The sequence below is a fragment of the Mustela erminea genome, chromosome 6 (assembly GCF_009829155.1).
Source record: "Mustela erminea isolate mMusErm1 chromosome 6, mMusErm1.Pri, whole genome shotgun sequence".
Classification (NCBI taxonomy): Eukaryota; Metazoa; Chordata; class Mammalia; order Carnivora; family Mustelidae; genus Mustela; species Mustela erminea.
In genome coordinates this window covers 54261110-54286668 of record NC_045619.1, presented here as the reverse complement: position 1 = coordinate 54286668, position 25559 = coordinate 54261110, and the positions used below count along the sequence as shown (strand labels likewise).

Here is a 25559-nt window from a genome sequence, read left to right as displayed (position 1 = left end):
GAAAGCTTAGCATAACATGTCCATAAACATAATGGACCTTTATTTAATTGTGTAGGATCACTGTTGTAAGGCCTTACAAAGAGCAATGATAAAAATAATTTTCTTTCTAATGTTCCCAGATAAATATTTACTTTGACTTGCTTATTTCAGATGATCATGCTCATCATTCTTTTAGCTGTCCCTGTTCCTTCATGATAGATCATGTTATTTTCATGCCTCATGAAACATTGCATAGGATTTGAGCTGTGTTCTTTGACTGGTGGCCCTTAAAAATGAGCGAGGAGAGAGTGACATATGCAGACCCTAAAGTACCCAATTCACGGAAACAGAAGGGCAAAAGAGGACCAGGTGATAAAAAGAGAGGTAAAGGTTTTTCAGTTTATTTTGTTTTCTGAAAACATTATGATGTCAAATAAGAAAAAGTGCAGTCATAATAATCATGTCTATATTTATTTGATATTTTATGTCTGGCTCTTTATATATAATGGGCATATTTAAGTGTCACATTCAATGAGTTTTATTATCACAGTGAATAGGGACATTCATTTTAGTTCCAGAATGAATTTCCATTTCCTTCTAATTCTGGGGTTTTGTTATGCTCAATGCTTACTATATATTTTGCCTTCTGATTTGTACAGGATTTCCATGTTATATTGTTGCATTATCCCTGGGAGTTATGTGTGTTATCCTCCTGCTGGCAATCACAGGCTTAAGATCTATATGTGAGTATCAGACATAAACAGTTCTTATGAGAGCGATGAGCCAGAGTGATAAATGATATGTTATAACTACTGGGTTTCTGCAGAGCCCATGTAAATCATAAAGTCCTACACAGATGTTAATAATTGTTAATAATAATGATAATGATGATTTTATTTGGCTGTCACTTTTTATGCTACACAAAAGAGAGTACATAATAGTTGTAATAGCACAAAATTTGGCTGAAATGTATAGTGAAGCTTACATATATATTCATTCTTATATTTTGTGTAGAAGGAGGTTTTCTATATAATCAAAGAATTGGAAAACACCTTTACTTGAATATTACATTCCTTATCATACTGTAAGACTGCTAAAATCACAGAGGAATATAAGGTTGATCTATTTTCTATACCGCATATATTTCATATGGGTTCCTTTTTTAAAAAGATTTTGTTTATTTAACACAGAGAGAGAGTACAAGGAGGGGGAGCAGCAAGCAGAGGGAGAGGGAGAAGCAGGCTTCTGGCTGAGCTTGGAGCCCCCATTACAGGGCTTGATCCCAGGATCCTGGAATCATGACCTGAAGTGAATGAAGGGAGATGTTTAACCTACTGAGCCACCATGGAGCCCCTGTTGCATGTCAATTTGTACAATATCTATACAACACCTCCTTTTAATATCTTTTTTCTGATGTTTATTAAATCTTTGGTTCATTCACTCAACACAATTTTGTCTTAGGAACTACTACTAAAGACATAGGAATTTTAAAAGTCAGTTCACAATGAGCTTAGTTTAAAGGGGAAGACTTTTTAAGTGAAGCAGTTTTTAAAATAAATATTATCAGTGCTGGGGTAATGGCATGAAGATATCAAATGGATGGGATAGTCCCTGAGGTCAAGAAAGTTTTCCTCAAGGAGATAATAATTGATGTGATAAGAAGGTAAGTAGGATTTAATCAGGAAGGTCAGTGAAGAGAAGACTCATCTAGGCAGAGAAGAAGATGAACAGAAGAAGCATTGATGTGTGTGGAGATTTACGTTTCTGGGCAAATAAAAGAAGTAGCTAGAAACAGGATGGCTAGGTATATAATTTATGATAACCTTAATATCATGTTAAGCAATTTTAGATTTGTTCTAAAAATGAAAAGGAACTTTGGGAAGATATTACAGAGGGAAAACGGGATTCATGTCTCATGAACATAGAGAGATTTGGGAAAAGTCAATTTGAATAGCCTGGAAAGTGGGTGGAGGGACCAGACAGGAGGATATTTTAGGAACTAGGGTTAGTTAGAACGACTGAATTAGTGTCTTAAAAGAAGTGAAGAGGCATTGGGACCGTTTATGAGAAATATTTACTATGTAGAATTGTTAGTGTATGTGTGAGGGAGAGAAATGAATTAGTGATACAATTTGACGTCAGGCTATATACTTTGGCAAATATATTCCACTAAATGTTACGGAAAGCAATAGGCTATCAAGTGTTTGTGTGTGTGTGTGAATAATGGTGAGAATTGAAGAGTTGTGGCATATCAGTGGTGATGACCAGAAAGAAATTAGATTGGTTGAGTCTCTTAGCGTGAGCATTTGATAGTCGTTGCAGACCATCAGCATGCATATGGTAGGATTAAAAGTCTGGAGATAAGAGAGATGCCCAGATTAGAGATATAAATTGGGCTTTCATCAATTAATGTGACAAGTCTTGGTAAACATAACAGAGGAAACCAGAAGCTAGACCATGCTTTACCTTATCAAACTAAAGAGAATAGATTTTCTAGAAGGAAAATTGCGAGGTGGATGATTCTTAGGAAAATTAACATTTAGAATATGTAGAAGATGGGTAAACGGTGAAAAACAGTGATGCTTTGGTTAAAGAAGTAGGAGGGAATCCAAAACATTATGGCATCATATGGAAGGAGGGTAAAGATAGTCATGGGTTCTGAATGGTATGGAAAGATCAAGTAAAATAACGGCCAACAGTATGCTTACTAAATTTGGCAAGAGAGAGATCACTAAAGACATTTGCTAGAGTAGATTCAGTTGAATGGTGGGTATAGTCAAAGCCTGATTGCAGTGGCTAAAACTTCAAACATTAGGAAGCAGAGACAATGAATACAGAAAATTATTTTTTTATACAGAAAAATATTTTTAAAATTATGGCATAGCAGAAACTTTACCAGGTTTTGAAAGTATGTGGATCTACATGACCTCATACATTGTAAAGGGACTATAACCTGATACAACTCTCTTTGGTATTAGCTCCTAAAACTGAACATGAGGGGCACTTGGGTGGCTCAGTTGTTAATGCGTGTACCTTAAGCTCAGGGTGATCCCAGCATCCTGTGATTGAGCCCCACGTTGGGCTCCCTGCTCCGAGGGAAGCCTGATTCTCCCCCTCCTACTCCCCCTGCTTGTGTTCCCTTTCCAGTTGTCTCTCTCTCTCACTTGAAATAAATAAATTAAATGTTAAAAAAAAAAAAAGTTTAACATGATGACTCAGTCATTCTCACTGATGGTTGGTAGTAGCAGAATTGGAAATTAAGATTCTCAGTTGTGTAACAAACTTTAAAGGATTTTTCCTTTAATACTCACACACTTACATAGAAGTATATTTTATGCTTTATATTATATATATATTTATATATATTGATTCTTCTTTTGATATTTCAAATGATCTTAAACTATCATTTTCTCTGATTATACTTTCATTTAGTCAACAACATTCACTATGCCATTTAGAATTAGAGCAAGCAGCAAGTATAATAATGTGATCAATGAAAGGCATTCACGACCATAATTTTATAATATGGCTTGAAGTTTTTCAGAAATGTCCTGCACACACAATGCAGAATAAGAATGACACAAAAGAAAAAAATGCTTCCTTAGGAGAGGTTGAAGATGACTCAGTTTTACCATCTATTATAGGTATGTATTGAATATGTATAATTTACAATTTTTTTAATGGCATTATCCACTCTGTCGCATTTCAATTCAGAATTTTAAAACTTAATGTTGTACTTTGTCAGGTCCATTAATTGTGCTCACCCTTTTCTTTTTTCTTTTTTCTTTTTTTTTTGTTTTTCTTGAAACTAAATCCATTTTCTTTATTATAGCTAATTTAACTCTTGACTTTCACAAAGTCATGTGATTTGATTATTTGAGTAATTCACGCTTTTGGATGACTTTTTGCCAGTACAGATCTCTTAGAATTAAGGATATCTGCTCCACATGGCTGCAGTTTATTTGTCCTTGTGAAGTCAAAATTTCTCAGTGCAATTCTAATGATGGTCTAAGGTCTGTCAGAAATAGTCCTAGGACCCACAGTTTGGCCAAAGAGTTATTACCAGCATTAGACTTTTGGGAAATGGGAAAACCACCTAATTTTTGGTCATTCAGCCTGAAGTAAGCCAGAAATATGTGTGAAATGCAGGTCTTTAAGAGGTCTTGTGGTTGAAGATCATGGTGGCTTTTGTTTTCAAGATGAAGCCTATGAGTCATTTCAAGGAAATTGGCACTGCTGGGGAAAAAAATGTTACTATTTTTCAAAAGAAGAGAAAACTTGGGAGGAGAGTAAGAAGTCATGTGAAGTCCTGAGTTCTAGTCTTATGAAGATTGATAATAAAGCGGAGCAGGTATGTCTGCTTTATTAAATTTGATTAAGTGCTTTATGAGAAGTCCTATGTTTTGAGTTAGGATCCTTGTTTCGACTTTCCTCCCATATTATTTGGTTACTCTGTTTTGAAGCACTTGTTAATCAGTGTAGATTCTCTAAAGAGGCAATGAAGGTATAACTTGGACCTAGAAGGACCCCTGTTTTATTTACTTATTTTTTTAAGTAGGCTCCAGCCCAGCCTGGGCCCACATGAAGCTTTAACTCATGACCCTGAGATCAAGACTTGAGATGAGATCAAGGGTCAGGTACTTAACCAACCAAGCTGCCTATGCACCCCAAGATCCGTTGTTTTAAAAAATGAACAAGAGAGTCATTTCACTGTTAGTCTTTTTATTGTATGTGTTGCATCTTCACATTTTAATATACATTAGAGAGTTAGTTTTTAGCTTCTCACGGCTACTACAGGGCAAAAGAAAAGCTACCTTCAATGGTGTGAGCAATGTAAAGTGATCATTCTCATTATCTGAGTTCCGTTGTTCCTTCTTGTTCAGTATTTGGAAGGAGTCACACTTGTAAGGGAAGATGAGTCTCGCTTTCATGAGTGGCCATGGGAAAAAGAATGAAAAATAGAGATTGAATATACTGGAATCGTTCTTTAAAAATAAACTTTTTAAAAATTTTATTTTATTTCTTTTTTTTTCCCTTTTTTATTTTTTATTTTTTATAAACATATATTTTTATCCCCAGGGGTACAGGTCTGTGCATCACCAGGTTTACACACTTCACAGCACTCACCAAAGCACATACCCTCCCCAATGTCCATAATCCCACCCCCTTCTCCCAAACCCCCTCCCCCCAGCAACCCTCAGTTTGTTTTGTGAGATTAAGAGTCACTTATGGCTTGTCTCCCTCCCAATCCCATCTTGTTTCATTGATTCTTCTCCTACCCACTTAAGCCCCCATGTTGCATCACCACTTCCTCATATCAGGGAGATCATATGATAGTTGTCTTTCTCTGCTTGACTTATTTCGCTAAGCATGATACGCTCTAGTTCCATCCATGTTGTCGCAAATGGCAAGATTTCATTTCTTTTGATGGCTGCATAGTATTCCATTGTGTATATATACCACCTCTTCTTTATCCATTCATCTGTTGATGGACATCTAGGTTCTTTCCATACTTTGGCTATTGTGGACATTGCTGCTATAAACATTCGGGTGCACGTGCCCCTTTGGATCACTACGTTTGTATCTTTAGGGTAAATACCCAGTAGTGCAATTGCTGGGTCATAGGACAGTTCTATTTTCAACATTTTGAGGAACCTCCATGCTGTTTTCCAGAGTGGCGGCACCAGCTTGCATTCCCACCAACAGTGTAGGAGGGCTCCCCTTTCTCCGCATCCTCGCCAGCATCTGTCATTTCCTGACTTGTTTATTTTAGCCATTCTGACTGATTTATTGTATTTCTTTTCAGTGTTCCAGAATTCATCATTTATTCACCACCCCCAGTACTCCATGCAATACGTGCCCTCCATAATACCCACCACTAGGCTCACCTAACCCCCCTCCACCAAAAAAAAAAAAAAAAATCCCTCAGTTTGTTTCTCAGTCCACAGTCTCTCATGGTCTGCCCCTCCGATTTCCCCCAACTCACTTCTCCTCTCCATCTCCCAATGTCCTCCGTGTTATTTCTTATGCTCCTCAAGTAATTGAAATCATGTGATAATTGACTCTCTCTGCTTGACTTATTTTACTTTTAATCCAGAATGGCAGAGGAAACATCTCTTTTCTAGAAGAGACAATCTAGATCAAATTTGCCATTCCTTATAAAGTTTAGGACCATAAAGTCAATTGAATGGATTCTGTAGATTTCCTTCTAATAATTCCATTTAGGCACCAAATTCCAGTGTTTAGTCTTAGCAATGTTACTTCTAAGAGTATCTTGTGAAGGATAGTGAAAAGCCCTGTGTTTGAAAAACAGCAACATCACTCAGGGGTGTCTGGCTGTCTCAGTCAGTGGGGCATGTGACTCTTGTTCTCAAGAGTTGTGAGTTCAAGCCCCATGTTGGGTGTAGAGCTTACCTATAATAATAATAATAATAATAATAATAATAATAATAATAATAGTTGTAGTTATAATAAAATGATTAAATCAATAAAACAAAAATCCCTATGTTTTCTTGTTTATAAAATTCTATTAAAATAAAAATTGAATATATCACTTTTACCTATAATAAACAGATGAACTAAGAAATCACATTAAGGAGTAAAATTTTAAAAATCCAGCTACATCTTATTAATACCTTGATTCATTTCAACCTCAATGGGTATCAAACTGTTCTGAAATGATTTGTTTTCATTTCTCAGAAATTTACTTTATTTGTAATATGTACTCTACCTATATCTGTAATTTCCAATTCAGTGTTCTTCAGTTTTAGTCCTACCATTGAAGTTTTAGGTTTCAAAGTTTCAGTGAAACGTCTTATATTGTTATCCCTGTATCTCCCTGAACTAATCTAGAGCCTTTGAAATTCCTTGTGACTTTTTTTTTTAAAGATTTTATTTATTTATTTGACAGAGAGAGATCACAAGTAGGCAGAGAGGCAGGCAGAGAGAGAGAGGAGGAAGCAGGCTCCCTGCTGAGCAGAGAGCCTGATGCGGGACTCAATCCCAGGACCCTGAGATCATGACCTGAGCCGAAGGCAGCGGCTTAACCCATGAACCACCCAGGCGCCCTCCTTGTGACTTTTATCCTGGATTAGAGCAAAGCTCTGTTGCATAGTCTATAATCTGATAGAGTTGTTGTCGGGACCTACCCTGGAATACTGATGTACTGTAGAAACCAGAGACAGACTTTGCTGCAAAGCAGCATTGCTCTGACAGTAATGGTTTCGGATTTTAGTCTTTTGCTATTTTCCAAAGTCTAGAAGTATAATGAAAGCAGTGCCTTAAATCCATTGATGCAGAAAAATGAGATTGACTTTTATACAAGTAGTTATACCTGTAAATCTAACAAAAATATGTGAGTGAAAGAATCAATGAACATTTAATTTTAGTGTTTCTTCAGAGACCTAGAAATGATAAAGTATATTATATTTTATATAATACTCATCCATCTTCCCTACTCTAAAAGATACACTATTGAGATTTTTTTCTTATACAATTTAATTATAGTGGAAAGAATATTGAAGTCTGTGTGTATGTGAGAGAGAGACAGAGAGAGAGAGGAGAGAAAGAAAGAGTGTGAGAGAGACAGAGGGAGAGGATTTGAGAGAGAGAGAGAAACGTGGAGAGGTAATAAATACATTGCTTTTAGGAAAGAACATTAATTTGTTGCTTTACATTTGCATCCATAAGGGAACTTTTTTGCCTTTTTAAAATATTTTTAATTTTTTATTTACATGTAATGTATTATTAGCCCCAGGGGTATACAGGTCTGTGAATCGCCAGGTTTACACACTTCACAGCACTCACCATAGTATGTACCTTCCTCAAAGTCCATAACCCAACCATCTCCCTACTCCCCTTCCCATGGCAATCCTCAGTTTGTTTTGTGAAATTAAGTCTCTTGTGGTTTGTCTCCCTCCTGATCCCATCTTGTTTCATTTATTCCATAAGGGAACATTTGAAGTGAATAAAATATGCCAATTGGAATAATGATTACAAATAACTTAACAATTTTTTATGTTAAAGATATTTTTGACACTACATTCATTATTCAGTGCAGAAAATTTTCAAAACTGAGAGTATGATTCCCACTTCATTTATGAAAAATACTCAAGGAGGGTTTTTTTTTTTTTTTGCTATAGTATACATAGCAAATGAATGGCATAAACTGTTTCAACTGTTGTAGGTATAGTTTCATCATTTTCACTGCTGTGTATGATTCCACAGTGTGCATATGCTTCATCCATGCTCTAGATGATGAGAATTTGGGTTGTTTCCAGCTCTTGTTGTTATGAATAGTCCTTCACGAAACATTCTGAGACATGTCTCCCATGTGTCTTCTCTCTCTCTCTCTTTTTTTTTTCTTTTTGATAAATCATCCTAGGAGTGGAATCATTGGTCAGTAGGATTTGTACAAGTTCTATTTTATATGAGAATTCCAGATCATTTTTCAATATGATTTTAATATCAGTTTTAAAGATATCTTTGATCTCTACTATCCCACAAACGTGGTGTTGTTATTTTTACTTTCTGCCAATTGAATAGTTGTAGAATATCCTGATCTATAGTGAGCTTCGCTCTTTCCTATTTATTGGCTATATGCTATATTTATTTGAAATGTGTTCTTATGTTTTGTCCATTTTTTTCTTATTGGGTAATTTTATTTTGATTTGCTTGATAGAAATATGTATTTATTCTTTAAGTTACTGCAGATGTCTCCAGATTTGAAGCTTGTATTTTCACATTCCTTAAGGTAGAGAGAAGTTCTAGGTTTAGAGCAATCCTATTTACCTGTCTACTTTATCATATGTGAAGTTTTTTTTAGTCCATCACATCCCTTTCTGGGTATCTTTCATTCAGCCATAAAAGAGTTGAGTGATTTGTTCATTAAATCCTTTCCATATCCATTTCTTCTGTGCACATGGAGAAATTAGTCTGCCTTCTCCATTTATCAGAGTGGCACTGGAAGGTAAATGTGTCCAGTATTTTACGAGTCCTCTGTGGATGAGGTGTTTTCAGTGATGTTATGAATAATACTTAATTCTCCTTTCCCACAGAACTTCATTCAATCAAAAATAAGATACAATTACTGGATTGGGTTACATAAAGAAGGAGCTAAGCATCCCTGGAAGTGGCTGGATGGCACATCCCTATCTCTGATGGTGTAAGTTTTCATGTCACTGTTTCCCATTCCCTCTCCTGCTCAGGAACTGCCTGGTAGATTATAGGTCAAGAAGAGGAAAGGATCCTTGGGAACTTAGGGAATATCTTGAATTCCATGTGATCTCACTTCTCAGCTAGGCAACCAAATGCAAAGCTCAGGCCTCCAATAGACTCAAAGAACATTATTTATTCCCATGTTCCTCAATGGAGAAACATGTCCTTCCAAACATGGTGAAGAGACATTTTGCTTTTGTATCTTTCTGTTGTATGTTCTGTGGTACTATCATGTTCACTAGTTTGGATGCAGGAAATGGTAAAAGTATAATGAGGAAAGAAAAGTCGTATCTAATCCCAGCTCTCTCTGTCAGTGCAACTTGTACCTATTTAGTTGGTGTCATTCAAGAACTAAAAAGAAAAGAGGTTTTTCCAGTAAGTGACTTGGTAATCTTCCATCTCTAATGTGGTCACTTAGTGTCTCTCATGCTATTATTTCACAGAAGTCCACATAATTTCTGGTAGTCCTGTCTCATTGGTAAATCCCATACATTTGTTGGTTGATGTCCAGGAAACTAGTTTAGAAAATGAAGCAAATGACCTAACTAATTCTAAGTAACATGGGGCACAATATGAGAGACATTCGGTTATTTAGTATGTTTGTTGATGGCCTGTAATATACCAGGCACTGCTCTAGGCATTGAAACTACAGTGATGAATAAAACAGGCCACAGTATCCTCCCCTTACAGATATTACATTCTAATGTAGGCATGATAGTGCTGGTGGGCATGAATGAGGACAAAACAAATAGGCTGAGTAAATGATATGGCACATTAGAAGAAGGTAAATGCTATGGAGTGTTGTGAAGTCTCTTATTTTTATTATTTATTTATTTATTTTTCTATATAGCAGTGTCTTTTGTGTATAATGGTAAGAGAAAGAGATTTCACTGTTTTAAATGAGATGGTCAGAGACAATCTCCTGGAGAAATGTTTGTACAGTATGTTGAATGAACCAGCTATTTGCATTACCTGATGGGACAACTCCCTAATAGTAGACAAAGCTGGTGTAAAGACCCTGAGGTAGGAGTGTATTTAACATGCTTGTGGAAATAGCAAGAGGGCCTGCAATGCTAGAAAAAGGTAAACAAGGGGTAGGGGGAGATGTAGGTTAGAGACTTAATGACAGTGGGAGTGTGTAGGACATCCAAAAAGTATAAGAACTTGGATTTTTTCCTGAAGGCATAAGAAGCTATTAGAGGGTTTTGAGAAGAGGAGGGACAAAAACAGGCTTCTTGTTCTGGAGTCCCTCTGGACACTCTGTTGAGATTACCTGGAGTGTGTTCTTTTGGGGGAGGGAGCAGGGAGTCTAAATGAGGATGCAGGAGGCTGCTGAAGAGTCTGTTGCAGTCATCCAGGTGAGATGTCCTGACTTGATGATGATTGGCAGGGTTGATGCTGGTGTGTAGTGGACAGATTCCACACTTCTTTCAAAGATGTGTGAAAGAGAGACAAATCAGGGATGGCTCCAGTGTTTTTGGTCCAGAAGTTGTAAGAATGATGCTGCTATTAATGTTACTAGAGCATAATTGGAATTCAGTGTTAGATACAATTTGAATGACTCTCTTCAACATTTAGCTATGTCTACAGGTGTCACATGGGGCATTGTGATACATGATCATGAAGATCACATGAGAGGTTGGTGCAGGGAATGCAGATGTTGTACACAGCAGGGCACAGTGAAATAAGTTAGAGGGTGGAAGTGATTCTCAGGAAATCTTGAACACCCAAGCGTTTAAGATAATGATAAGATAACGGGGAGATGAGGATAACCAGAAAATATCAGTGAGAAAAGTGCTTTGAGATACAAAAGTAAAACCATGGAGGGACAGGTAGCGTAATGGAATCCTTGTAAAAGAAGTACTACTGAAGTAAAGTGGAATTTAAAATGTTGGTGATTTCTCACTGATAATTGAAATTGTTACTTCTTATCAGTTACATTCATGAACATTTGAAGGGAAATAAAAACTAAGTAACATTATTTTTTCTGTATGCTGTAGCCTAGGCCCAAATTTAAAATCCAGGTACTTTATTCTCACAGCCCCAATTTCACAACATTTGAACATTTTGTTTGGTGTGGAAAACAGTAAGCTGAGTGGGGAAATGTGCACTGTTTTAAATGCATAGAAACACCCTCTATTATTAAAGTGAGGCTAGCATTTTAAATGCATAGTTTGTGTACATTAATTTGAATCATAGGAAACTGGAATATTTTTATATATAGTTACAGCATGTCACATAATGAGTTTATTATATTTGGTCACTTTCCAGAAGTTTCAGGAGTTTTAGAAGAAGAATTTTTCAGGTGTGTATGTCTAACTTACATATACATCCCAGTCTATACTAGCTTTTTTACTTCTCCTCTATCTCCAGCTGTCCACTGACATTTGCATTAGTTTTAGATACAATTATACTTCATAATCTTACAGCTACATGTCTGTCACACGATTTGTAGGTCTACTGAAATCATTGCACCTCTGTTGTAAATTTGTGATACATTTTGCCTGACAAATGACTTGCTAAAATAAATATATTCTCTGATGCAGGAATTTCCAGCAGAGTGTAGCGAATGTAAAATGTGGACACCTCAAGACATCAACTATTTTTACTGCTCCTTGTCACAAACACTTTCGTTACATTTGTGAAAAGGCATTCACTGGCCCTTGTTATTAAAAGAATTACTGTCATCAAAATATTAATATTTTCTTTCTTTAACAGCTATTAGGGAAAAAACTTGGGGTATCACTCAAATTAGTTTACTCTGCATGACTTATTAAGGGTAATGATTATTCAAACATTCCTCAGCTGGTTAACACACTAAGATTTATAAATAGGAAAATTATACATCTAAAATATAAGTTTATTGTTTAGAAATTTGAAGAATGAATCCATCAGAGAATGTGAAAGAAATTCATTTTGATTGAGTGTAAGATTTTACATTTAAAAATAATTAAATGATCCTGATACAAGGAGGTAATTAATATATTTACATTGTTCAAAATATAAGAGGTACATAATGATGAACAGATTCTCTTAACCTATCTTGTTCCTTATTCACCGAGTTCCCTCTTTTTAACTTGATTACATCTGTGAAGACCTTATTTCCAAATAAGATCATATTCACAGGTAATAGGAATTATAATTTCAGCATATTTTTTATGCCTTTGTTTCTTGTGGTTTTGGTGTCATTTCTAAATGATACTTCTAAAAAAACCATAACGTTGCCAAGGCAGAGCTTTAATGGTTTTAGCTTTTATGATTATGTCTTTAATACATTTTGAGCTAATTTTTGTGACTAGGTTAAGATAGGGTCCAATTTCTCTATGCTGCACATGGTTATCCAGTTTTCCCCACACCATTTGTTGAAGAGACTATTGTTTTTCCAATGACTCTTCTTGGCTTCTTTGTCAATATTATTTGTTCATATTTACATAGGTTTATTTCTGGGGTTTTGGTTCTGTTCCATTTGTCTATTGCATGCCAGTACTATACTGTTTTGATTACTATAGCTTTGTAGTATAGTTTAAAATCAGGAATTGGAATGCCTTTAATTTTGTTCTCATTCTTGATTGTTTTGTATATTTTAAGGTTGTGTGGTTTCATGTAAATTTTAGAATTGCCTTCTTTATTTCTGTGACTAATGCTGTTGGAATTTTGATAGGCATTGCCTTGACCTGCAGATGGCTTTTGTTTTTGTTGTATGTTCCTTTGTAACACAAAAGGACCCCCTTTAAGGCTATGGGTGAATTTTTCAGCAAAACCTTTACAGGCCAGAAAGGAATGAGAAGATATATTCAGCATGATGACAGAGAAAATGCCAAACAAGAACTATCTATCTGGCTAGTGTATTCTGCAGAAATGAGAGAGGGACATACTTTCCTTACAAACAAAAGCTAAGGGAATTGATCATCACTAGATCTGACTTACAGCGAAATCAGACAGAAGGTCAGGAAAAAAGTAGAGATCCTGAACAACACTTTAGACCAATTATACCTCATAGATATATAGAGACTCTGACCACAAGAGAATACACATTTTTTTCAATTTTAAACATAGAACTTTCTCCAAGATAACAAATAGACTCTCAATGGAATATCTGTAGTCAAAACAATCTTCAAAAAGGAGAACACAGTTGAAGGTCTTACACTTCCTTATTTGAAAACCTCTATCAATGTTGCAATTCTCAAAATACTGTGTTTCCTGAATTTATGATGATTATGCCCAATAAACTCATGAGAAGTTGAAAATATTGCAAATGAAAATGTATTTAATACATCGAACCAACTGAAATCAACACTTAGAGTAGCCTACCTCACACATGCTTAGAACACTTACAGTAGTCTGTAGTTAGGCAAAATCATCGAAGACAAAGCCTCTATTATAATAAAGTATGTCATGTAATTTATTAAATATTGAATTGAAAGTGAAAAGTAAGGATAGAGTGGTTGTATGGGTACTGAATAGTTGTAAGTGCATTGGTTGTTTAACCTTTGCGATCACATGACTTCCTGGGAGGTGTGCCTCCTTGCCACTGCCCAGCATTATGAGAGTACAGCACCATATATTGTTAGCCTGGGAAAAGGTCAAAATTCAAAACTCAGAGTATGGTTTCTACTGAATGCATATCATTTTTTCACCACCGTAAAGTAAAAAATCTTAAGTTGACCCATCATAGTTTCATTGATTTTAAGTTTAGTTCTCTCTGTAGGATGGTACTGCCATAAAGACAGACATACAGGCCAATGGAATAGAATAGAGGGCCCAGAAATAAACCTTAGCATATATGATCAAGTGATTTTTAACAAGAGTGCCAAGAACATTTGATAGAGAAAAGGACAGTTCCATCATCAAGTGGTGCTAAAAAAATGTGTTATTCACATGCCAAAAAAAAAAAAGAAAGAAAAAAGAAAAAAATATATTTGACCCTTACCTTCTACCATATACAAAATGAACTTAAAATAGATCAGAGCACTAAATGTAAGACATGCCATTATCAAAGTCTTAAGAAAAAACAGTAGAAAATTTTCATGACAGTGGATTTGGGAATGATTTTTTGTATATGACACCAAAACATAGACAAGAAGAGTTAAAACAAATTAATTGGATTACACTGAAACTGAAGAATTCTTGCATTAAAAATACTATCAACAGAATGAAAAAAACTTGCAGAATGAAGAAGTTGGCAGGTTAGATATCTGGTAAGGATTTGTATCCAGAATATATGGAGATTTCCAACAACTCAACAAACACATGGGAAAAATTACATGATTTAAAAAATACACAGAGAATTTGGACAAACATTTCTAAAGGAAATATATCCAAATCCTCAGCAGAGATATGAAAAGATACTCAACATCACTAATCATTGGAGAAATGAAACTCAAATACAATAAGATATCACCTCATACTGATTAGGATGGCTTCAGTGAAACAAAGGAACAAACAAAAACAAAACAAAACAAAAACCCCCACAAGAGATGAGGTGGAGCAAGGGCAAATTGCAAGAAGGTCATCAGAAGGTACAAACTTTCATTTATAAGACAAATAAGTCCTAGAAACATAACGGACAACATGACGGCTATAATTAACTCTGCTGTATGGTATATTTGAAAGCTGTTAAGAGAGTAGATTTGAACAATTACCATCATAGTTAAAAAAAAAAACAATCCATATTTGAACATCTGGGAGATGTAGTCAATTAAACATCTGGCTCTTGGTTTTGGCTCAGGTCACCATCTTAGGGTCAAGAACTTGAGCCCCTCATCAGATTCTATGCTCACCACAGAGTCTGCTTGGATTTCTATCTCTTCCTTTCCCTCTGCACATACCTCCCTGGGCATACACACACTCTCTCTCTCAAATAAATAAATCTTTTTTTTTTCTAAATATTTATTTGACAGACAGAGATCACAAGTAGGCAGAGAGGCAGGTAGAGAGAGAGAGTAAGGGAAACAGGCTCCCCGCTGCACAGAGAGCCCGATGAGGGGCTCCATCCCAGGACCCTGGGATCATGCCCTGAGTCGAAGGCAGAAGCTTTAACCCACTGAGCCACCCAGGCGCCCCTCAAATAAATAAATCTTAAAAAAAAATCTATATTTTAATTTTTTTCGATATCTATATGAGATGATGGATGTTATCAAACTTTATTGTGGTAATCATTTCACAACATGTGTAATGAAATTATTTTGTACATCTTAAACTTAAACTCAATTATATCTTAATACAACTAGAAACTGAAATAAAATGTTGAAATATGAATGTTATGTTTCTGCTGTCAATGTCAATTTCCTGATTTTATATCATATATATTTTTATGTAAGTTGTTAGGCAAACACCTGAAAAGTTATACAAGATGCTGTTTTGGTGGAAACTTGGTGTAGTACCTGAGATCTCTGTATATTTTTGTAAGTTCTTTTCAGTCTGTAATTATTTCCATACAAAATGGAAAAAAATTGAGGAAGACATTTGTAGTGCTTATAACAAAAACAGCAATAAAGAGATGGCATTAAGAATATATTTTTTTAAAAACTTGTTCATTGCAATAAGAAAAAAGGTAACCTAAATGTCAGAAAATTCTGATTGTATGAATAGTCAGTTTCACTCATTGCCATAGAGATGTTCACTGCATTATTGATAGTGAAAAATGAGAAATACTTGAGATGTCTAAGAATAAAGAAATAGATGAGTGAGATGTAATATATTTCATAGAATGAAATTCTAGACTAAAGTTAAAATAAAATTCCAGACCCACTTGTTTCTCTATTGTGAAAAGATGGAAGACCTAGTGCAGAATAAAATAGCATTGTAGATTGTACATTGCAATAGCTCCATTTAGCTATACTTTGTATATTGTTCATTCATGATAATGTCATATATATAAATCAATATACAGTAGAATATATGTAATCATACAAAATTTAAAAAATTGCCAATATGTAATCAAATACAAAATTACAGACAAAAATACATAAATTCAGGTTTGAGTTGTGTCCTTATAAAGGGAAGGGGATGGGCTTGGGAAGGAATACAGAGTCCTTCCTACTGCCTCTGGCTCTAAAGCACATAGAAGAATACTAGACTTCTTTTGAAAGAAAAGGAAAGTAAGAAAAAGAAAAATTTGTCAAAACACTATTGAGAAAGGATGAAGTAGGAGAATTCATATTACCTTGCTTGAAGATATATATAAAGACACAGTAATCAAGATACTAGTTCATCATCACTAGCCCTCAGGGAGATTCAAATTAAAACCACATTGAGATATCACCTTATACCATTAGAATGGCCAAAATTAGCAAAACAGGAAACAACATGTGTTGGAGAGGATGTGGAGAAAAGGGAACCCTCTTACACTGTTGGTGGAAATGCAAGTTGGTGCAGCCTCTTTGGAGAACAGTGTGGAGATTCCTCAAGAAATTAAAAATAGAACTTCCTTATGACCCTGCAATTGCACTCCTGGGTATTTACTCCAAAGATACAGATGTCTCGAAAAGAAGGGCCATCTGCACCCCAATGTTTATAGCAGCAATGGCCACGGTTGCCAAACTATGGAAAGAACCAAGATGCCCTTCAACGGATGAATGGATAAGGAAGATGTGGTCTGTATACACTATGGAGTATCATGCCTCCATCAGAAAGTATGAATACCCAACTTTTGTAACAACATGGACGGGACTGGCAGAGATTATGCTGAGTGAAATAAGTCAAGCAGAGAGAGTCGATTATCATATGGTTTCACTTATTTGTGGAGCATAACAAATAGCATGGTAGTCATGGGGAGTTAGGAGAAGGGAGTTGGGGAAAATTGGAAGGGGAGGTGAACCATGAGTGACTATGGACTCTGAAAAACAATCTGAGGGGTTTTAAGTGGTGGGCGTGGGAGGTTTGGGGAACCAGGTGGTGGGTATTGGAGAGGGCACGGATTGCATGGAGCACTGGTTGTGGTGAAAATTAATGAATACTGTTTTTCTGAAAATAAATTAATTAATTTAATTTAAAAAAGATATTAGTGAAATAAAATGTATATTCAGGTAAATGGAACAGGATAGAGAGTTTAGAAAGAGATTCACACATAAATGGTCAATTGATTTTTGACAAAAGCACCCTCTATTTCAATAGAAGAAAAGTGCTTTCAAAGAGTGATGTTGAATCTCTTTGACCTCAGGCACAGAAATTTCTTCCTAGAAACATTGCCAAAGGCAAGGGAAGCAAGGGCAAAAATGAACTATTGGAACTTCATCAAGATCAAAAGTTTTGCACAGCAAAGGAAACAGTCAACAAAACCAAAAGACAATTGACAGAATGGGAGAAGATATTTGCAAATGACATATCAGATAAAGGGCTAGTATCCAACATCTATGAAGAAATGATCAAACTCAACACCCAAAGAACAAATAATCCAATCAAGAAATGGGCAGAGGCCATGAACAGACATTTCTGCAAAGAAAACATCCAAATGGCCAACAGACACATGAAAAAGTGCTCCACATCACTCTGCAAGAGGGAAATACAAATCAAAACCACAGTGAGATACCACCTCACTCCAGTCGGAATGGCTAAAATTAACAAGTCAGGAAACGACAGATGTTGGTAAGGATGGGGAGAAATGGATACCCTCCTACACTGTTGTTAGGAATGTAAGCTGGTGCTGCTACTCTGAAAAACAGTATGGAGGTTCCTCAAAAAGTTGAAATTTCACTACCTGGTATTTACCCTAAAGATACCCTAAAATTTACCCTGAAGTTCTTACACTAAGATTTACCATAAAGAAATTTCACTACTGGGTATTCACCCTAAAGATACAAAGGTACTGATCTGAAGGAGTATGTGCACCTGAATGTGTATAACAGCAATGTTTATAGCAGCAATGTCCACAGTAGCCAAACTATGGAAAGAACCTAGGTGTCCATCAACAGATAAATGGATACAGAAGATGTGGTATATACATGCAATGGAATACTATGTAGCCACCAAAACCCCCTGAAATCTTGCCATTTGCAATGACATGGATGGAACTAGAGGGTGTTATGCTAAGTGAAATAAGTCAATCAGGGAAAGAAAATTGTCATATGATCTCTCTGATATGAGGAATTTGAGAAGAAGGGTGGAGGTTTATGGGGGGAAAGGAGGGAAAAATGAAACAAGGAGACAAGCCATAAGAGACTCCTAATCTCAGGAGACAAACTGAGGCCTGCTGGAGGGTGGGAGGGATAGGGTGGCTGTGTGATGGACACTGAAGAGGCTATGTGCTATGGTGAATGCTGTGTATTGTGTAAGACTGCTGATTCAAAAACCTGTACCCCTGAAACAAATAATACATTATATGTTAATTAAAAAAGGGTGATACTGGAATAATTTATAGACATTTATATGCAAAAACTTTTAAAAAAGGTACTCAATCCATACTTTGCACCACATACAAAAACAGACTTGAAATGGAGTCTAGAGGGAGGGTTAAGATGGTAGAAGAATAGGGCAACCTTAATTTTGCCTCTCAAAATCATTCTGGACACCCCCCCCAAAATTGATCAGAGGTCTTAGATGACAAAGCTGCATGTCTACAAACAAAAACCATGATACATGGAGGTAGGAGCTGAGGAGAACTGATTTGGTTGGAGAAAGAGCCACAGTGCTGCAGAGTGGTGCGAGCCCTGATCACAGAAAGAGGAGTGAGAATGAATGAGAGAGAATGAGAGAGAGAGAGATAGAGAAAATGGGGAAAAGGTGAAAAAATGTGCAGGGGACTATATAAGAATACTGTTCCCCCAAAATTATTTACTGGAAAAACAAAAGGCTTAAACACCGCCAGTTTTTTGTAAACAGCTGAGTGCAGAGTCTGAAGATTCAGAGGTCGGCATCGTTGTCAGGGTTCTGCCTGGTGGTGCTCCTGTGCTGAATGAGGGTGACACCTGTGAGTAGGCAGCACAGTCTGAGGATCCCCTGGGTGGCATTGGGTGAGACAGTTCCTCTGCTTGGAGTGCATTTGGTAGAGGTGATATGGCTTCTCTGCAGACAAAATACCCTGTGGCACCATTGGGCTGGCCCGTTTGCCAACACAGGAACAAAGCTGGTGAGGACAGCAAACCCTGGTGCCAGTTGCAGGCTGCAATTTACCATAAACTCTAAACCGCTGCACCATCATGTCACTGTTTCCTAGGACAGGCCGGCACCAGCTACAATGCAGTGAGACCCTCCTCCAGAGGAACAGCGCAGCCTGTGCTTTGCCAGGGTCTCTGAAATGTTGGGCTTTGAAATCCAGCCATGCTTGAGACAAAACATAGGAGTGCCACGTGGCCTGGCAGGCAGATAGCTTGGGCAAAGACAGGGTGAACATGAAGTCTGACAGAAGCTGGGGACACAGAGTGGCTATTGTTTTCTCCTCTGAGAGAGCTTCTTGGAGAGTGGTGGGCAGGAACTCCCTATTCCAGAAAGGAGAGCAAGGAAAGCTATTTTCTCCCCTAGCCCACAAGTAACAATGCCTCAGTAAGAGAAAAACTGAGCCACCAAGTGAAGACTGGAGGTATTTACATGAAGCCTTGCCTGCAGGCAGGTATCCCTAGGACAAGTGGGCCTGAAAATCAGAGCTGCAGCCTCCTCCCTCAGAAGAACAGTAGGAATCCTCCACTGGCACCAAGTCAGTCATTGAGCACTGCAAAAATTCAGCTCTAGCATAAAGAGGATCTAACTTTCTTTGGGTTTTTGACTTTTTTAAAAAATTTGATTTAATTTAATTTAATCTTACATTAAAAACAAACAAACAAACAAACAAACTCCAAATTGACAAGACAGAGGAATTCACTCCGAGAGAAATAACAGAAAGAAATGACAGCCAAGGATCTAGTCAATACAGATATAACAAGAATTTGAAACAACAATTATAAGGATAATAGCTGGGCTTGAAAAAAAGGAAAGGCATAGAAGACATTAGAGAATCCCTTAACACAGAGAAAAAAAAAAAGAGTTAAAATCTAGTCAGGCTGAAATTAAAAATGATATAGCCAAGATGCAAACCCAAATGGATGTCAATCAATAAGGATGGATGAAACAAAGCAATCAGTGACATAGAAGGTAAAATTATGGAAAATAATGAAACTGGAAAGAAGAGGAAAACAAAGGTAATGGACCATGAAGGTAGACTTAGTGACTTATTAAGAACTCAGTGACTTATTAAAATGTAATAACACTTATATTGTAGGAGTCCCAGTGTATGAAGAGAGAGAAAATGAGCAGAAGGTTTACGTGAGCAAACTATCACTGAAAGCTTCTCTAATCTAGAGAAGAACATGGACATCAAAATCCAAGTGCAGAGTATTCCCATTAAATTCAACAAAAGCCAGCCATTGCTAAGAAGTATCAGTCAAATTCACCAGATACAGAGACAAGGAAAGAATCATAGCAGCAAAGGGAAAAAAAGAAGTCCTTAACCTACAAGAGAATACAGATAAGGTTTGCAGTTCATCTGTCCTCCAAACGGAAGAAAAAAAAAAAGAAGATCCATCTATATGCTCCCTACAAAAGACTCATTTTATTTAATTTTTAAATATTTTTCAATTTTATAAAAGATTTATTTCAGAGTGAGAGAATGCACAAGAATTGTGGAAGGGGCAGGGGGAGAGGAAGACAAGCAGCCTTCCTGCTGAGTGGGTATCTTCACCTGGGGCTCCATCCAGGACCCTGTAATCATGTCTTAAGCCAAAACCAAGAGTAGGACACTCAACTGACTAAGCCAGCTAAGCACCCCACAAGAGAGTCACTTTAGACCTAAACACACCTGCAGATTAAAAATGAGAGTTTGGAGAACCATCTATCATGCTAATGGATGTCAAAAGAAAGCCAGTGTACTTATATCAAAAAATAGATTTTAAAAACAAACTGTAATGAGAGGTGAAGGACATTTTATCATAATTAAGGGATCTATCCCTTGAGAAGATCCAAAGATTGTAAATATTTATGCCCCCAACTTGGGAGCACAAAAATATAAAAAGTAATTAATAACAAAATTAAAGAAACTGATTGATAATAATAGGAGGGGACTTTAACAGCCCACTTACATCAATGAACAGATTATCTAAGCAGAAAATCAACAAGGAAACAATGGCTTTGAATGATACACATTGGACTAGATGGACTTAACACATATATTGAGAACATTTTATCCTAAAGTAGCAGAATGCACATTCTTTTTGAGTGCACATGGAACATTCTCCAGAATAGACCACATACTGTGTCATAAATTAGCCCTCAACAAGTACAAAGAGATTGAGATCATACCATGCATGTTTTTAGATGACACACTATGAAACTTGAAGTCAATCACAAGAAAAAAATTTGGAAAAACCACAAATGAAGTTTAAAGAACATGGAGTTTAAAGAACATCCTCCTCAGTAGGTAGCGCGTCAGTCTCATAAAGAACATCCTCCTAACTAAAAATGAATGGGTCAAACAGGAAATTAGAGATGAAATAAAGAATATATGGAAACAAGTGAAAATGAAAACATGACATTCCAAAACCTTTAGGATGCAGCGAGGGCAGTCCTAAGAGGAAACTAGATTGCAATACAGAGGCCTACCTCAGGAAGCAAGAAAAGTCTCAAATGCCAGCCTTACACCTAAAGGAGCTAGAAAAAGAACAAGGAATAAAGCCTAAATCCTGTAGAAGAAAGGAAATAATAAATATTAGAGCAAAAATAAATGATACAGAAACATAAAAATCAGTAGAACAGATGAACAAAAGTAACAGCAGGTTCTTTGAAAGAATTAATAAAATTGATAAACCCCTAGCCAGACTTAACAAAAAGAAAAGAGAGAAGGACCCAAATAAACAAAATCGTGAATGAAATGGGAAAGATCTCAACCAATAACACAGAAGTACAAACAATTATAAGAGACTATTTTGAGCAACAAATTAGGCTATCTGAAATAAATGGACAAAGTACTACAAACATACAAACTACCAAAACGGAAACAGGAAGATATACAAAATTAGAACAGACTCATAACTAGTGAAGAATTTGAGTTGGTAATCAAAAATCTCCCTAACAAACAATAGTTCAAGGCTAAATGTCTTTCTAGGGAAATTCTACTGGACATTTAGCGAAGAGTTAATACCTATTCCTCTGAAATTGTTCCAAAAATTAGAAATGGAAGGAAACTTCCAAACTCATAGTATGAGGCCAGCATTACCTTGATCCTCAAACCAAAGAAAGACTCCAATGAAAACTATAACTAGAGATCAATATCCCTGATAGACATGGATGGAAAAATTCTCAACACGATACTGCTAATTGAATTAAACACTTCATTAAAAGAATTATTCACCACAATTAAGTAGGATTTATTTTGGACTGCAGGGCTGGTTCAAATTTCACAAAGCAATCAATTTTGATACACCACATTAATAAAAAAAGGATAAGAACTATATAACCCTCTAATTAGATGCAGAAAAAGCATTTGGCAAAATACAGCCTCCATTCTTGACAAGAACCCTCAACAAAGTAGTGATAGATGGAACATACCTCAATATCATAAAGGTCATATATGAGAGACACACAGCTAATATCATCTTCAATGGGGAAAAACTGAGAGCCCTTCCCCTATGGTCAGGAACAAGACAGAATGTCCACTCTCACCATTACTGTTTAACATAGTACTGGAAGTCCTAGCCTCAGCAATCAGACAGCAAAAAGAAAGAAAAGACATCCAAATCAGCAAAGAAGTCCAACATTCACTTTTTGCAGACAACATGATACTCTATATGGAAAACTCAAAAGCCTGCACCAAAAAGTTGCTAGAACTGATACATGAGTTCAACGAAGTTGCAGGATATAAAATCAACATACAGAAATCTAGTGCAATTCTATACATGGACAACAGAGCAGCAGGAAAAAAATAATTGATGAATTGATCCCATTTACAATTGCACCCAAAACCATGAGATACCTAGGAATAAACCCAATCAAAGGTGCAAAAGATCTGTACTCTGAAAACTATAGAACACTTATGAAAGAAGTTGAAGAGGACACAAGGAAATGGGAAAGCATTCCATGCTCATGGATTATAAGAACTAACAGTGTTAAAATATCTATACTACCCAAAGCAATCTACACATTTAATGCAATCCCTATCAAAACACCACCAGCCTTTTTCACAGAGCTAAAACAAATAATCCTAAATTTGTATGGAGTCAGAAAATACTATGAATAGCCAAATCAATTCTGAAAAAGAAAAACAAATCAAAACTGGAGACATCACAAGTCTGGACTTCAAGCTATATTACAAAGCTGTAGTCATTAAGACTACATCAAGTATGACACTGGCACAAAAACAGATATAGAGATCCATGGGACAGAATACAAAACCAAGAAATAAGCCCACAACTATATGGTCAATTAATCTTTGACAAAGCAGGAAAGAGTTTCCAATGGAAAAAAGACCATCTCTTCACCAAATGGTGTTAGGAAAAGTGGACAGCAAACGTGCAGAAGAATGAAACTTGACTACTTTCTCCTACCATACACAAAAGGAAATTCAATGGGGATGAAAGACCTCAATGTGAGACAAAAAACCATTAAAACTTTAGAGGAGAACACAGGCAGCAACCTCTTTGACTTCGGCCACAGCAACTCCTTACTGGACATTTCACCAGATGGAAGGGAAACAAAGCAAAAACATATGATTGGGATTCTGGGCAGCCGGGATCGGTGAAGGATCTCAAGATGGCTGGGCAAAAACTTGCTCTAAAAACCATTGACTGGGTAGCTTTTGGGGAGATTATACTCCGAAACCAGAAGGCCATTGCTAACTCCCTGAAATCTTGGAATGAGACACTTACCTCCAAGTTGGCTATTCTCCCTGAGAAACCCCCTGCTATTGACTGGGCTTACTACAAGGCCAGTATGGTGAAGGATGGCTTGGTAGATGACTTTGAGAAGAAGTTCAATGCCCTGAAGATTCCTGTGCCAGAGAATAAATACACTGTTTAGGTGGACGCTGAAGAAAAAGAAGATGTGAAAAGTTGTGCTGAGTTTTTGTCTCTCTCAAAGGCCAGGATTGTGGAATATGAAAAACAGCTAGAGAAGTTAAGGGACATAATTCCATTTGATCAGATGACCATTGAGGACCTGAATGAAGCCTTCCCAGAAACCAAATTAGATAAGAAGAAGTATCCCTATTGGCCTCACAAGCCAATCAAAAACTTATAAACTTGAGGTGGGGAGAAAGCTATGGCCCTCGTATTATAAACGCTGGACATTAAAAATAATGGATATGGAAAAAAAACAAAAAACAAACAAACAAAAAAACATATGATTGGGACTTCATTAAGAGAAGAAGCTTCCACATAGCAAAGGAAACAATCAACAAAACTAAAAGGCAGTCTATGGAAGAGGAGAAGATATTTGCAAGTGCCATAGCTGATAAAGGGTTACTATCCAAAATCTATAAAGAACAGAACTCTGAGAAACAAACTGAGGATTTTGGAGGGAAGGGTGGTGGGCGGTTGGATGAACCTAGTTGGGGGTATTATGCAGGGCACATATCGCATGGAGCACTGGGTGTAGTGCATAGACAATGAATTATGGAACATAAAAAGGAAATAAAACAAATAAAAATTTTTATTTTTTTTATTTTTATTTTTATTTTTTTTAAGATTCTATTTATTTATTTGACAGAGATCACAAGTAGACAGAGAGGTAGGCAGAGAGAGAGGAGGAAGCAGGCTCCCTGCTGAGCAGAGAGCCCGATGCGGGACTTGATCCCAGGACCCTGGGATCATGACCTGAGCTGAAGGCAGAGGCTTTAACCCACTGAGCCACCCAGGCACCCCCAAATAAAAATTTTTAAAAAAGAACTTATTAAATTCCACACCAAAAAAACAAATAATCCAGGCAAAAAATTGTCAGAAGGCATGAACAGACATTATTCCACAGAAGACTTCCCAATGGCCAACAGACACATGAAAAGTTGCTCAACATCACTCATCATCAAGGAAATACAAATCATAGCCATGGTGAGATATCCCCCTCACACCTGTCAGGATCGCTAAAATTAACAATAAAAGAAAAAAACAAAACAGATGTTGCAAGAATGTGGGGAAGAGCAACCCTCTTGCACTGTTGGTTGGAGTGCAAACTGGTGCAGCTGCTCTGCAAAACATTATGGAGGTTTCCTCAAAAAGTTAAAAATAAAACTACCATGCAACCTAGCAATTGCACAACCGGGTATTTACACAAAGAATACAAAAATACGGATTGAAAGAATACATGCACACCAATATTTACAATAGCATTACAACAATAGTGAAATTATGGAAGGAGCCCAAATATCCATTGACTCATGGATGGATAAAGAAAATGTGGTATATAGATAC

General features: G+C 36.5%; 1 long non-coding RNA gene and 1 pseudogene across 1 annotated transcript; both read left to right on the top strand.

The window, feature by feature from the left end:
• Positions 1–295: 295 nt before the first annotated feature.
• On the top strand, positions 296–3602 carry LOC116593270. The gene is made up of 3 exons (XR_004286848.1): positions 296–363; positions 639–722; positions 3516–3602. It is a non-coding gene; the product is annotated as an uncharacterized LOC116593270 (long non-coding RNA).
• Positions 3603–23880: 20278 nt separating this feature from the next.
• On the top strand, positions 23881–24405 carry LOC116593269 (annotated as a pseudogene).
• Positions 24406–25559: the final 1154 nt, after the last annotated feature.